This window comes from Cupressus sempervirens, chromosome 6 (assembly GCF_028749045.1).
Source record: "Cupressus sempervirens isolate cs-2001-9-10 chromosome 6, ASM2874904v1, whole genome shotgun sequence".
In the NCBI taxonomy this organism is placed as follows: Eukaryota; Viridiplantae; Streptophyta; class Pinopsida; order Cupressales; family Cupressaceae; genus Cupressus; species Cupressus sempervirens.
In genome coordinates, this window is record NC_143123.1 from 678,479,335 (window position 1) to 678,491,835 (window position 12,501).

A 12,501-nucleotide genomic window follows, 5' to 3' on the forward strand; every position below is an offset into this window, starting at 1 on the left:
AGAAGAATAAATGCGAATCAGTAGCAAAGTAGAATATTTAACAAGGTCTACAAGGAACAATAAAGATTCATCCGTCACAAGAGGTGATCTATACTTCAAGGATCTAATCAGCAATCAAGTTTGTAAGTAGATCCACTGTTTCATCCTAACAAGTGAATCCGTTTTGTAAATCCTTTAACAAGGTAGACTTAACAGTCTTTGTATAAATCTCCTAACAGAGTGCATACTTTAGTGTGTGTTTGTAAATCCTCTAACAAGGTGGACCTAGCAGTCCTTTGTACTCCTAACAGGGCAGATCACCAGAAGTGGTCAATGTAAGCCTTAACATGCCAACTTTATATTGCAGTATTGAAGTTTTGTGGGTATCATCCCCACCCCAGTTTTTACTTTCTATTTGGAAGGTTTCTGGGTTACCAAATCACTGTATACATGTGTTATGGATGTTTGATCTCTCACATATGCAGTAGATTAGATGAATGAATGGTGAATAGTATATATGATTAAGGTGCTGAATTGTTTTAAAGTTTTGAAGTTGCTGATTCATCCCTCCCCTCTCAGTAACCTGTCATATCTTGAATATTTCCAACAATTGGTATCAGAGCTTTGTGGTTCTCAGGATAAAGTTTGACAGCTTGAGAAAAGATCAAGGACAATGGAGATATTCAGACTTGACAAGGCAATTGAAAATGAAAAGCTAGATCTGGAAATGGCCATGGCTCAACTCAAAGAAGCAAAGGATCATCTTTCCCAATCCCTGAAAAGAAGGAAGGAACTTGCAAGACAAATGAATGACCATCAGTATGTTGAAGAAAATATTGAAGACCTTTTACCATCAAGCAGTTTAGATGAAGCTAATGAGGCAATCAAGGAACTACTAGCAAAGAATGGCTCTCTGCAGGAAGAAGTAAGAAAGCTTAAAAGAGAACAAGAAATCCAATCAATCAGGCCATGTGAAGTTTTGGAATAGAAAAACAAGGCAAATGAAGACTTGGAGGCAAGAAATAATCAATCCAATCAACATGAAGATCTTATAGATCAACTATCTAATGCAAATGAAGAAATTATGAATCTGAGATATGAAAATGAAAGCCTGAGGAATGATTTAATCACTAAAAGACAAATCAATGAAAGTTTACAAAGTGACTTAAGATCTGAAAGAAAAATCAATGAAAGTTTGGAAAATGACTTAACCACTGAAAAGAAAATCATTGAAAGAATGATGAAGTCTCAAGAAGATATGAATCAATTAAACCAACAAAATGAGCAAAATCTTCATAGACAAAAGGGTAAAGCAGGACTTGGATATAATGAAGAAGGTGAATCTTCCAAACAAGGTGCTCAAAGGAATAAAAAACCTAGTTGCAATCACTATGGTAAGTTAGGTCATACATCAAACAAATGTTGGAGTAATAGAAAATGCTACAACTGCAGTTAGCATGGTCATAAAGCTAATGAATGCAAGGAGAAACCAAAATTTGAAGGCAATTATCACAAATGCAAGAAACATGGTCACAAGGCATTCTAATGCAGATCAAAATCATTCAATCCAACTGAACAACTTGTTAAGGAAATCTTTGGATGGGACTACAATACCTGGTGTAGATGTCATTATTGTGGAGAATATGGACATATTGGTATAAACTGTGCAAGACATCACCTAAGGAAGAAGGACACTACTGTAAGGTGTTATACATACACCAAACTCGGTCATATAGCCAAGAATTGCATGAATATAAGTAAAATTGAAGATGAAAAGAAAGCTAAAGCTAATAACATCTGGAAGTAGATGAGGCAACAGTGGATTCCTAAATCTACCAAATAGAACAATTCAAATGATGGCAATGTCACTCAAGAAGTGGGTGACTCCACCATTTCCAATTAGATTCATAAAGGGGGATCTGGAACTGTTTCATCAAGCTATATCTAGAGTATTTCCAAATAAAAAAAGAGCAAAAGATCCAATCAGTATTTTAGATACAAAGGGTCACAAGAAATTGGGTCATATCGAGCAAAGTCAGTCTCAGACTCAACCGAGCTAGGTCGGGAGTAACTAAAGTTTTGTTCAATCATCGAGTTACAAGCTTCTACTGAGCAAGTGAATGACAACCTGTCAAGCACTATGTCATCTCAGCTACTTTCGTACCGAGCATTAATGACAAATTTTTTTGTCAAAAAGGCAAAATTTGATTTCATTCTTCATCGCGATTATAGAGCTAAGAGATTTCCAGGTGCACTCAAGAAAATTCCAACCAATTTCAAGCGATTTTCAAGCAGAGAATTTGTTCAAATTTTTTCTTACACCTACCGAGCAGTGATGGCATCCGGGAGTAGCAGCAACAACAAGGCAAAGAAGGGTTCAGAGATGCTGGTAAAGGGTGCAAAATGGAAAGCACCTAACTTCAAAATTGTTTCGGCCATTGTAGAATCTCTTGACCCTAATGGAGCTCAATCCCAAATTCCACCAAAGGTACTCCTCATAAACGATATTTGTACACATTTTAAATGTTCTGTTCAAGAGATTGGAAACCTAGAAATGGACAATGCCCTAGGAGAAATGAGTGTTGATGGCTCTTTAAAACCCAATCATAAGCATCTAGAGACCAAAGGATTAACCCATATCTCGCATATGCCAAGAAGTTTCCAAATTAAGTGGATCAGGTACATACTCAATCATGTTCACAATGGGAAACTATGGTTAGAGTAGCCAGTGTTAATCACCAAGAAGATGATTCATAAGATTACTCGTCTCCCCATACTCAGCAAAGCCAAATCTACTAAAACCCTAGGTTAGGAGGAGTTACAAAAGAAAACCCTAGCTAAATGGGACGGTAGAGGTTTGAAGGTTAGCACTGTTATTGATGTTGAATTAAGGTTTGGAATTCACATCATTGGTCACAAGATTTATAGCTCTAGTCATTTGAACAGTGTGCCCTGTGAGGCCGTGGATTTGACATTCAAGATTGTGAAGAAAAATCTAGAATTTGACCTATCAGAATTGTTGTTGAAACAATTGAACAAGAATATGGATAGCATAAGGACCTCAAAGAATAATCCCTGCAAATTTGGCTCCCTGTTAACTTGTCTATTTTTCTATGTTCATAAATTCTTTCCATCAAAGGGCTCAGTTGTATGGAGAAAAGACACCCCAATTCTATATCAGATTAATGAGTTTATTGTTGACATGGGTGAAAACTTTGAGAAGGTTATGGATAATTATTTTAAAGATTTCAAGGAAAGAATGAATAATAGATTCCGAATTCTACCAAAATCGGTTAAAGATTACAAAGATGATGTATGCTTCATGGTTGACTGTGATAAGGTATACATTCAAACAGTTAGACCTTGAGTTGCATGGGTGAAACCTCTTCCTTACGAGGTAAATATTGATGAGGCCAAGGACATTATTGAAGCATTGGTGAATGAGCTTGTAGATCCTAAGCTTCCTGCCTTTGGCACTTATGATGAAGCCAAGACTAGAATTGAGCTTGAAATAAGGCTACCCCAGGCTATTAGCAAAGGAAAGAGGAAGATAGCCAAATTGAAAAATGCATCTAGCCCTCTTATGCTTACTGAAGGTAAAGGAGATGATGAAGATGAAGAAGAAGAAGAAGAAGAAGAAGGCAAAAAACGAGAATCTAAAAAAGAAGAGGAACTGCCAAAGAAGAAAGGGAAGGTGTTTATCACCAAACCTAATAAGTAGCCAATTGCAGTATTCTCTAGAAGAACCAGACAAGGCAAGCAGGAAACTGTACTTGTCAAGCCTCCACCCACATATGAGGAAAGGCTAAAATAGTTAAGGATTGGAGCAGGCATCAACAATTTTAAAGCTCTCAAATATGAAACTCAGACTCCAGCAGAGCAAAAGGAGATTGAAGATTTCGTAATGGAAAAGTTAGGAACTTGGAAATTCTCTCCTGATCAATTTGCATCTCAAATTCCAGCAATACTTCTTGACAAAATAAAAAATTAGATGGAAGAACACGGTACAAACTGTCAAAGATATATTTGAGCAAAAACTGAAAGAATTAGTACCCAGTCTGATAGATGCAGAAGTCAAAAAGACATTGAAAGATCATGAAGGAAGAATGAATAAGAGATTCAATACTCGCCTTATATTATTAAAAGACATTGAATCAGTTGTCAAAAATGCTATAGATATTTGGAATGATGCATATCATCTCAGAAAGCCATCAGATGATCCTGTTGAAATTAAGGATGATGATAGCAGTGACAATGATGATTTTGATAACACTCCATCTATCATGGTTACACCATGAGAGCTGGATGCACTAATGGAAGAAAAAGAGGAATAAGACAAGGAGGAAGAAGCACTTGAGGAAGAAAAATATGAAGAAGATCCAGTAAGAATTGTAGCAGTAGTTATTGCATCCCTTCCTCACTCTCCACCAAAGACTGATAAATCTACTATGGAGACAGCTTCTGCAAGTGAGACTGTGAGCATAATTGCCACATCAATTGCTCAATCTTCACCAGCCACCTCCCAGCTCCAGGTATCTAAAATGAATGTGCCAAGCACTTTATCTACCAATCTTTCTATCACTTCTTCAGCTACCGAGTCAGCTTCCTTAGCTCCTTCACCATCAATGCATGTATCGATAAGTTCTACAATTTTGTTTTCATCAATTCCAGTAAGTTCTACAGTTTTGTTTTCATCAGCATTATCTGTATCCACTTCGACTCCAATCAGTTCAGATACTACTATGGGTACTCTACCAAGTGTGACACCATTTTTGGGAAGTGTTTCAGCTTTTGATCTGGTTAATACTTCTATTAGCATTCAATCCTTGAGTCCTATCCCAATTTTTACTGCTAGCCCTTCTATCTCCACTATCATGTATGTTCCAAAGGTCAAACCGATAATCATAGAAGTCAAACAAAAGCATCCATTAAAACTTCTGATCATTGGAAAGGAAATTGAAGAAGACATTGACTTAGACACAAAGATAGTGATACCAAAGATTGACTTTGACACTGCTACCATTGAAGAGATGAGGTTAGCCAATCAACTCATAGAGATGAAAGCTACACAGAAGCAGTCAAGGTTTGAAAGGGATAAGGAGTACAAAATAATTGAGAATGCAAATGATATAATTACAGAAGCTATAGGTGTTGAAGTAGATTCCACTCAACACATTTTGATTCAATTAGAAGAGGCAGTACAAAAATTCAATGAAGATCCTTCCGGACAAGAGAAACTGATTGAAAAGGCTAAAAGGAAATTTGATGACAAGGTGCTAGAGCATATTGCTCAACAGATAGCAATCAAGCAAGTTGAATTATCCACACTTTTGGGAAATTTTGAAAATTGTTTTAATAACACAACATCACTTTTTGCCAAACTTTGTGATGTTTCTGGTTTTACTAAAGAAATAAAGGATACGCTAAATAAGATTGACATTGATATGCAATCAAGTGCATCCAAGCTAAAGGTGGATTCCTCCTCCACAACCTCCCATCACACCAAAATCAAAGATCTGGCAGACATGTAGGCAAAACTATTGAGAGAGGAAGCAAGGATCTGATCTACACTAATAGACATCCAGAACATGATCCTTCCTATCATGGATACAATGTAGAAACATATTGCTCATTGTAAAACATTGATCCAATATCAGAACTTCTCAGTGGCTGATCACATGATTCAACTATCAGCAGAAGTTCAAATTGCTCTCTCCACTTGTCAAATTTTGCAACAGACTTTGGATAGTACTTTTGCTACCATCGTTAAGGTACATCAAGATTTTCTATCTCACTTTAGTGTAGTCATATAAACTATATATGTAGTCCTTTGGCTTGATTGTCAAAAAGGGGGAGAGATTCAACATAATAAATGAGGAGAGTTATCAGTATAAGTGAAAGGGGGAGTTAGCACTCAATAGAGTTAGCATGTGTACATGAGTATCTTTGTATATACATTATAAGTCATCAAGAAGATATATAGAAATGTATATGCAGTAGTTCTACAAAGATCAATTTTGAAAAACCAAAATTCATTGAGTTAGGTTATGTACATGTGTTTTGGCTTATATGTGTTTTGTCACTAATGCCAAAGGGGGAGATTGTTGGCATTAAGTTATTATTGCCATTAGTGACAACACTTATCTATATCAATATAGCTATCAAGCTCAACACTCAGTTTCCTACACTCACTGAGCTTCACAGTTTACACCGAGCATCTCAATATCTACCGAGCAGTCAGACTATGTCATGAGAATCCAGTGTAAACCGAGCATTGGAAGTTGCAATGTTTACCGAGTGATGAAACTGTAATTTTTTTCGAGTAATGAAAGTGTAATGTTTTACCAAGTGATGAAAGTTTAGTGTTTACCGAGTGAAATCAAGGTAAACGAAGGATTCCATTTTTACCAAGTGACACTATATCTACCGAGTCCCCAATGGTTACCGAGTTCCAAGCTATGTTGTGTGGTTAGTATGGACCAAGCTTCTACTTCTACCGAGTGCATGATGATGCTGAGTAATGCAGTGGATGCCGAGTATCGGAAGATCACCAAGTCAGCTTGAAGAGCTCGAGTTTTTTACTATTTGGCCGACTCAGTAATGTTTTGTTCACTTGTGTTTTAGTTGACCTTGCAATTATAATTATTGGAATGATATATATGTAATGTATTATATAATTTACAATGTATGCATGAGAGTATCAAGGAATGGACATGTAATGCTTTGAGAAGAATAAATGCGAATCAACAACAGAGCAAAATATTCAGCAAGGTCTACAAGGAGCAGTAAAGATTCATTAGTCACAAGAGGTGATCTATACTTCAAGGATCTAATCAACAATCACGTTTGTAAGTAGATCCACTATTTCATCATAACAGGTGAATTAGTTTTGTAAATCCTTTAACAAGGTAGACTTAACAGTCTTTGTATAAATCTCCTAACAAAGTGCATACTTCAGTGTATGTTTGTAAATCCTCTAATAAGGTGGACCTAGTAGTACTTTGTGCTCCTAACAGGGGCAGATCACCAGAAGTGATCAATGTAAGCCTTAACAGGCCAACTTTATACTGCAGTATTGAAGTCGGTGGGTATCATCCCCACCCCAGTTTTACTTTCTATTTGGAAGGTTTCCGGGTTACCAAATCACCGTGTACATGTGTTATGGATGTTTGATCTCTCATATATGCAGTAGATTAGATGAATGAATGGTGAATAATATATATGATTAAGGTGCTAATTTGTTTTAAAGTTTTGAAGTTACTGATTCACCCCTCCCCTCTTAGTAACCTATCATATCTTGAATATTTCCAACAGTTCTATTCTCAAATAATCTAAAAAGACAATTTCTAAATCTTCATGTGCAAATAAGTATTTTAATCTTTTACATTTATCTACTCTTTGTAGTCTAGATCTCTTATTTATAATTCTATACATACTATAAGGGTTATTTGCCTTGATCTTTTCCTTTATGTTTGAGGATATTCTTATAAGAAAAGAAGGTTCGTACTTTACATATGCTACCAAATATTGTGCAAACTCAATCTAATGATAGTAGCTCCAAAGACCCTAATGATCAAGATGGATAAAGTGAGGTTCTTTAAGAAAACATATTTGATGATTAAGATTACGAGATTCTTCTACATTAAGAGGGAGTATGACACTTCTTCTAAGAAAATACAAGGGCTTAGAAGATTGATACTTAGAGGAACTCTAGAAATATATGTGTGTAACTATATGATTTTGATGGGTCCACTCCTATGTATATCATGAGGAAGTGATGACTTATCACCAAAAAAATAGATATCAGACTCAGAGTGAGTCTAACAAGAATCCTTTGGGAAGAGAGTCTTTAAGGGAGTAACTACCAGACCTGACTTCCTAGGATCATTGTTTAGAGGGATAATTTTTGAGGTGCAATCCTTTGTGAATGATATATTCTCTATGAGGAGAAGTTCTAAGTGAAATTCATTGTAATGCATTCTTCTCTATGAGAGGGAATTGAGGTGAAAGCATTTTAACCACCCTCTAACTTGGTTCATGGTGGTTACTATTTCACATGTGATATGTAATAAAAGGTGACAATTTTTCATTGACATATGTAAATAGAAGGTAACCATTGTAAGGTGACGATCTTATAAATGGTAGACTTGTTATCATGATAAACTCTATTAAATTGTTGTCCCAGAGTGTTGCAAGTCATGATAACGAATAGATGGAAGGTAACCATTGTAAGGTGATGATCTTATAAATGGTAGACCTGTTATCATGGTTCTTTGGGCCCAATTTTTTTAGAAACCATGATAACCAATTCATCATGGTTCTTTGGGCTGGATTTTGCTGGACACCATGATAACCAACTTGTTAATGTTTGGTAGCTTCTGTCAGATAACTCTATGGATATACATGTAATTATATATGAGATATAATTCAATGTGAGATATAAAATTATTATATGTGAGAAAACAAAATTTTATATATATATATATATATATATATATATATATATATATATATATATATATATATATATATATATATATATATATATATATATATATATATATATATATATATATATATATATATAACAATAATTAAGTTTATATAAATTAATTAGTTGATTATTGAATAGACATGTCTATTCAATAACCTATGCTCAATATAAATGAGAGGATGTTGTGTATGGAAAACATATACCTCAATAGTCAATGCCATTACATTTGCAACAGATCTAGAAAACTCAACACAATTCATCATGGTTCTTTGGGCCTGATCTTGCCGGATACCATGACATAGTTACTATTATAGACGACACTTAAGGTGGTGTTTTAGCTATATTAAAGTTATGAAAAATTGTTACAATTGTGTGTTATGAAAGGTGTGAAATCTAGCCTCATAGGGAATTGAATATCATACTGAGATGGTATCTCTTCACATACTTGAGAGCATAATGTCTTCTACAAATCCTCCCTAGCTAAGAGGGAATGTTAAAGTTGTAGCTTTAGTTGGATGGACTCGATCTGATATTCATTATTGTTATTGTCAATCATCATTTCCTATATATACTTATCCATGTTAATAATATATTTATTGTATATAATACATATATATTATATTATATATATTATTATACATATTATTATTATTCATGTTAGTATAATTTAAATGATGTTTACACCATAGAGACATGTCTCCTCCTCTCATATTTATATGAGATCCAAATATGCATTTGAAGATCATCAATAACAATGGTTGTGATAGTACATTTGTAGAAAAATAATCCAAGTTAACACAATTGAGATCTTCTCATCAACATTGTTGACTATGGTCCATAATAGCAAGTAGTTAATGCCATGACCAACGTAATGTCTTTGAAATAATTAAATATTTTAGTTAAAATTACTTATTTGTATGGTCTTAAATTTAAAAATAATGCCTTTTGCACTTCCCTTTTATCAATTAGTTGTTATACATTATTTGGTGTTGGCCCATTCATAATCCTTTAGGAAACCTTTTGAAGCCCATTTATAAGCTCGAGTTTCACATAGTTAGTAAGTATCATGAATTTTATATTTTCTTTATATTTGTAAATTCTAGAGGGAGTTGATCTTTTCTACCATTTTGGAGATACAAGATCCTTCCTACTCTAGCACTTCGCAATTTCAAGGAGAATAGTTCCTCGTCCTATTCTACCTATGAATCTTATCTACTAAAATAAAAAATATATTTTGTGTGAAATTATATATTTATTCCTCTGCATAATTATCTCCATTATAATAGTACAATTTATCAAACATTATGTTTTGAATATGTAATAAGTTTATGGAATTAAATTATGTACCTTGATTATGTCTGAAGGGTGTTATGCCTGCATATTGAGGTTCTTATTAGCCACACATATAGGGTGTTATGTCTACCTCCAAAAGTGCACTTTTTAATATCTAAATGGTGTCATATTTTCATCTAAAAGTGTGCCTTATCAACGTATAAATGTATTGTAAATATTTTTGGAGATCTAATAGGGAAAGTAAGATACTGAGAGGAGGGGTGAATCATGATCTATAAAACTTTAACACTTCAAATAAGTATCAAATCTGATAGCTCACCATAAAACCTTGTCTCAACAATATCATAAATTAAATAAATGTTCACTGCAATGCATAATCAGATCTAGCTTCTAATATCATGAATAACTCACAAACATGTAAAGTAACTCATAACACATAAACATAAAGATTTGGTTACGTAGAAACCCTCCAATGTGAAGGTAAAACTACAATGAGGATGACACCCAAAAATCTTCACTGTTGTAGCAATAAAGTTTTCTTGTTAGGACTACAAGTTTGATCACTTATGATGATCTACCTTGTGAGGGATCTGCCCTGTTAAGAGCTTACAAGACTTATATAGTCTAACTTGATTAACAGATTTAATCTTAAAACTAAGTAAGCACTCCGTTAAGATATTTATAAATGTATGTTAGGACCACTCTATTAAGAGATTTAAACCATAATTACACCTCTTAAAATGTATCAGTACCTGATCCTTTGGCTTGCACTAACATGCTAATAACAGATCTCCTTTGTTCATTCACTAATCACCTCTCTAATATGATATGCCTCTATCTCTGCACTTCACTGCTCTGCTTAGTCTCTATACTTTTCCTGATCAAATTTCACCCTTGCATGCAGAGAATCCTTCACACTTTGTACACACACAACAACCTTCTTGCGAATTAGGTCATAGAACATCCTTAAATAGATGATTAAGTGAACCTTCTAGATCCAAATCAATAATCTAGAATCAATCCTTTTTCTGATTAGACCTTTCAATTTTCTGATTGGTGGAATCCCTTACCTAGGAATTAATGATCCTCAACAAAATGCGTAATCATCTCTTTGACAAACTCCTTGATCTCCAGAACACACTTCCATCTTGAAAGAAATGGTTAACATAGATTTTAGTTCCAGTTCAAACAAAATTTGAAACTGTGTTACTTGACACTTACAACAACTGGCACTCAACATAAGTTATTTCTTCATGTTGTCCCTTGACCCCAACATGAACTGGATAACTCAATCTATATAACACTTGGCTTCCACAAAATTATGACTAACTTGGCATCCATTGTGATCTCTGATTTTCTTGACAATCATGTAAGTATTTGGCCACCATTAGCATGCTCGATAGTAACTACTGCTTGACACTTGACTTATAATATTTACAAGTCTTTATTCCTTCACTCGATCTATTTATGATGACTCAGTCATAGTGATGACCTAATAATCCTGCCTTGTGAATGACTAAGTGTTTGACACTAATAGACAACATGACTTAGGGATTAACAATCTCCCCTTTGACATTACTAGCAAATTTTTTTTGTCATGATCAAGATCTATTCAATACAAAAGTGAAAATACAAGTACTCCCCCTTAGAATGTAATCCATACCTTTCTTGGTATTACTTGGTATATTAATGTAAAACTTCAAAATTTAGGTAGAAATTTTAGGTGGAAATTCTAGAAGGTTGTAGATATTGTAGAAGGTTGTCAAAATTCTAGAATGTTGTGGACAAATAATGCCTTGGGTGGTAAGTGCCTATTTAAGGAAGGCTTATGTTCATTTGTAATCAAGCTCTTCAAGTAGAAGCTCTTCAAGTGTAAGCTCTTGTAGTAAAGCTCTTCGAATATAATTTCTTGTAGAAGCTCTTCAAATGTAATTTCTTGTAAGGAAGCTAGAGAAGTAGAAGCTCTCAAGGTGTAGCAAACAAGCTCTTTTGTTGTAAGCTCTTTTAGTTGGAAGCCCTTAGTGAGGAATCTCTCTTATATTGTAAGAATTTGGAGTCCTTTCATTTGGAGAATATTGTACTGAATTTCAAGTATTAATAGAAGTTTTATGAAGCATTTTGTCATCTCTTGTCTCCATCTTGTTGCATTTTTGGTTGTGAGTTGGTAAGGGTGGTGTTGCCCTTCATCAGTGGTATCAGAGCATACCTTTGTCAGTGGTGTCATAGCAGTACCATCATCAAGTGGTATTAGAGCATACCTTGTTAGTGGTAGCAGAGTGTATCTTCATCAGTGGTATCAGAGTGGCCCTACATCAGTGGTATCAGAGTAGGAGTTCTTGAGTGTACAAGTAGATCGCCAAAGTGTGAGGCAATTTGTACTAGGACCTTGGTTGGGTGAAGTTTATTAGAGTGGGAGTTCCTTAGTGTACGAACAGATCGCCGAACGTGAGGTAGTTTGCACCAAGATCTTGAGTTAGGTGAATTTTGTCAAGAAGTTTATGATTGTGTAGACAGATCACCGACTATGAGGCAGTTTGCACAAGGTTCTTGTGTTACACTAGATTTGTCTTCTAAAGACTTGATGACTTTTGTGATTGGATGGATTTTGAGGATTCCTCGACTAGAGAAAATTAGAGCAAGAAATCAAGAGGCATCGATAGTTGATTTGCAAAAGCAAGTGAATGAATTAGAAGTTGAGTTGTAGAAGAGAAGAGCACATTACCAGAAAAGAGATG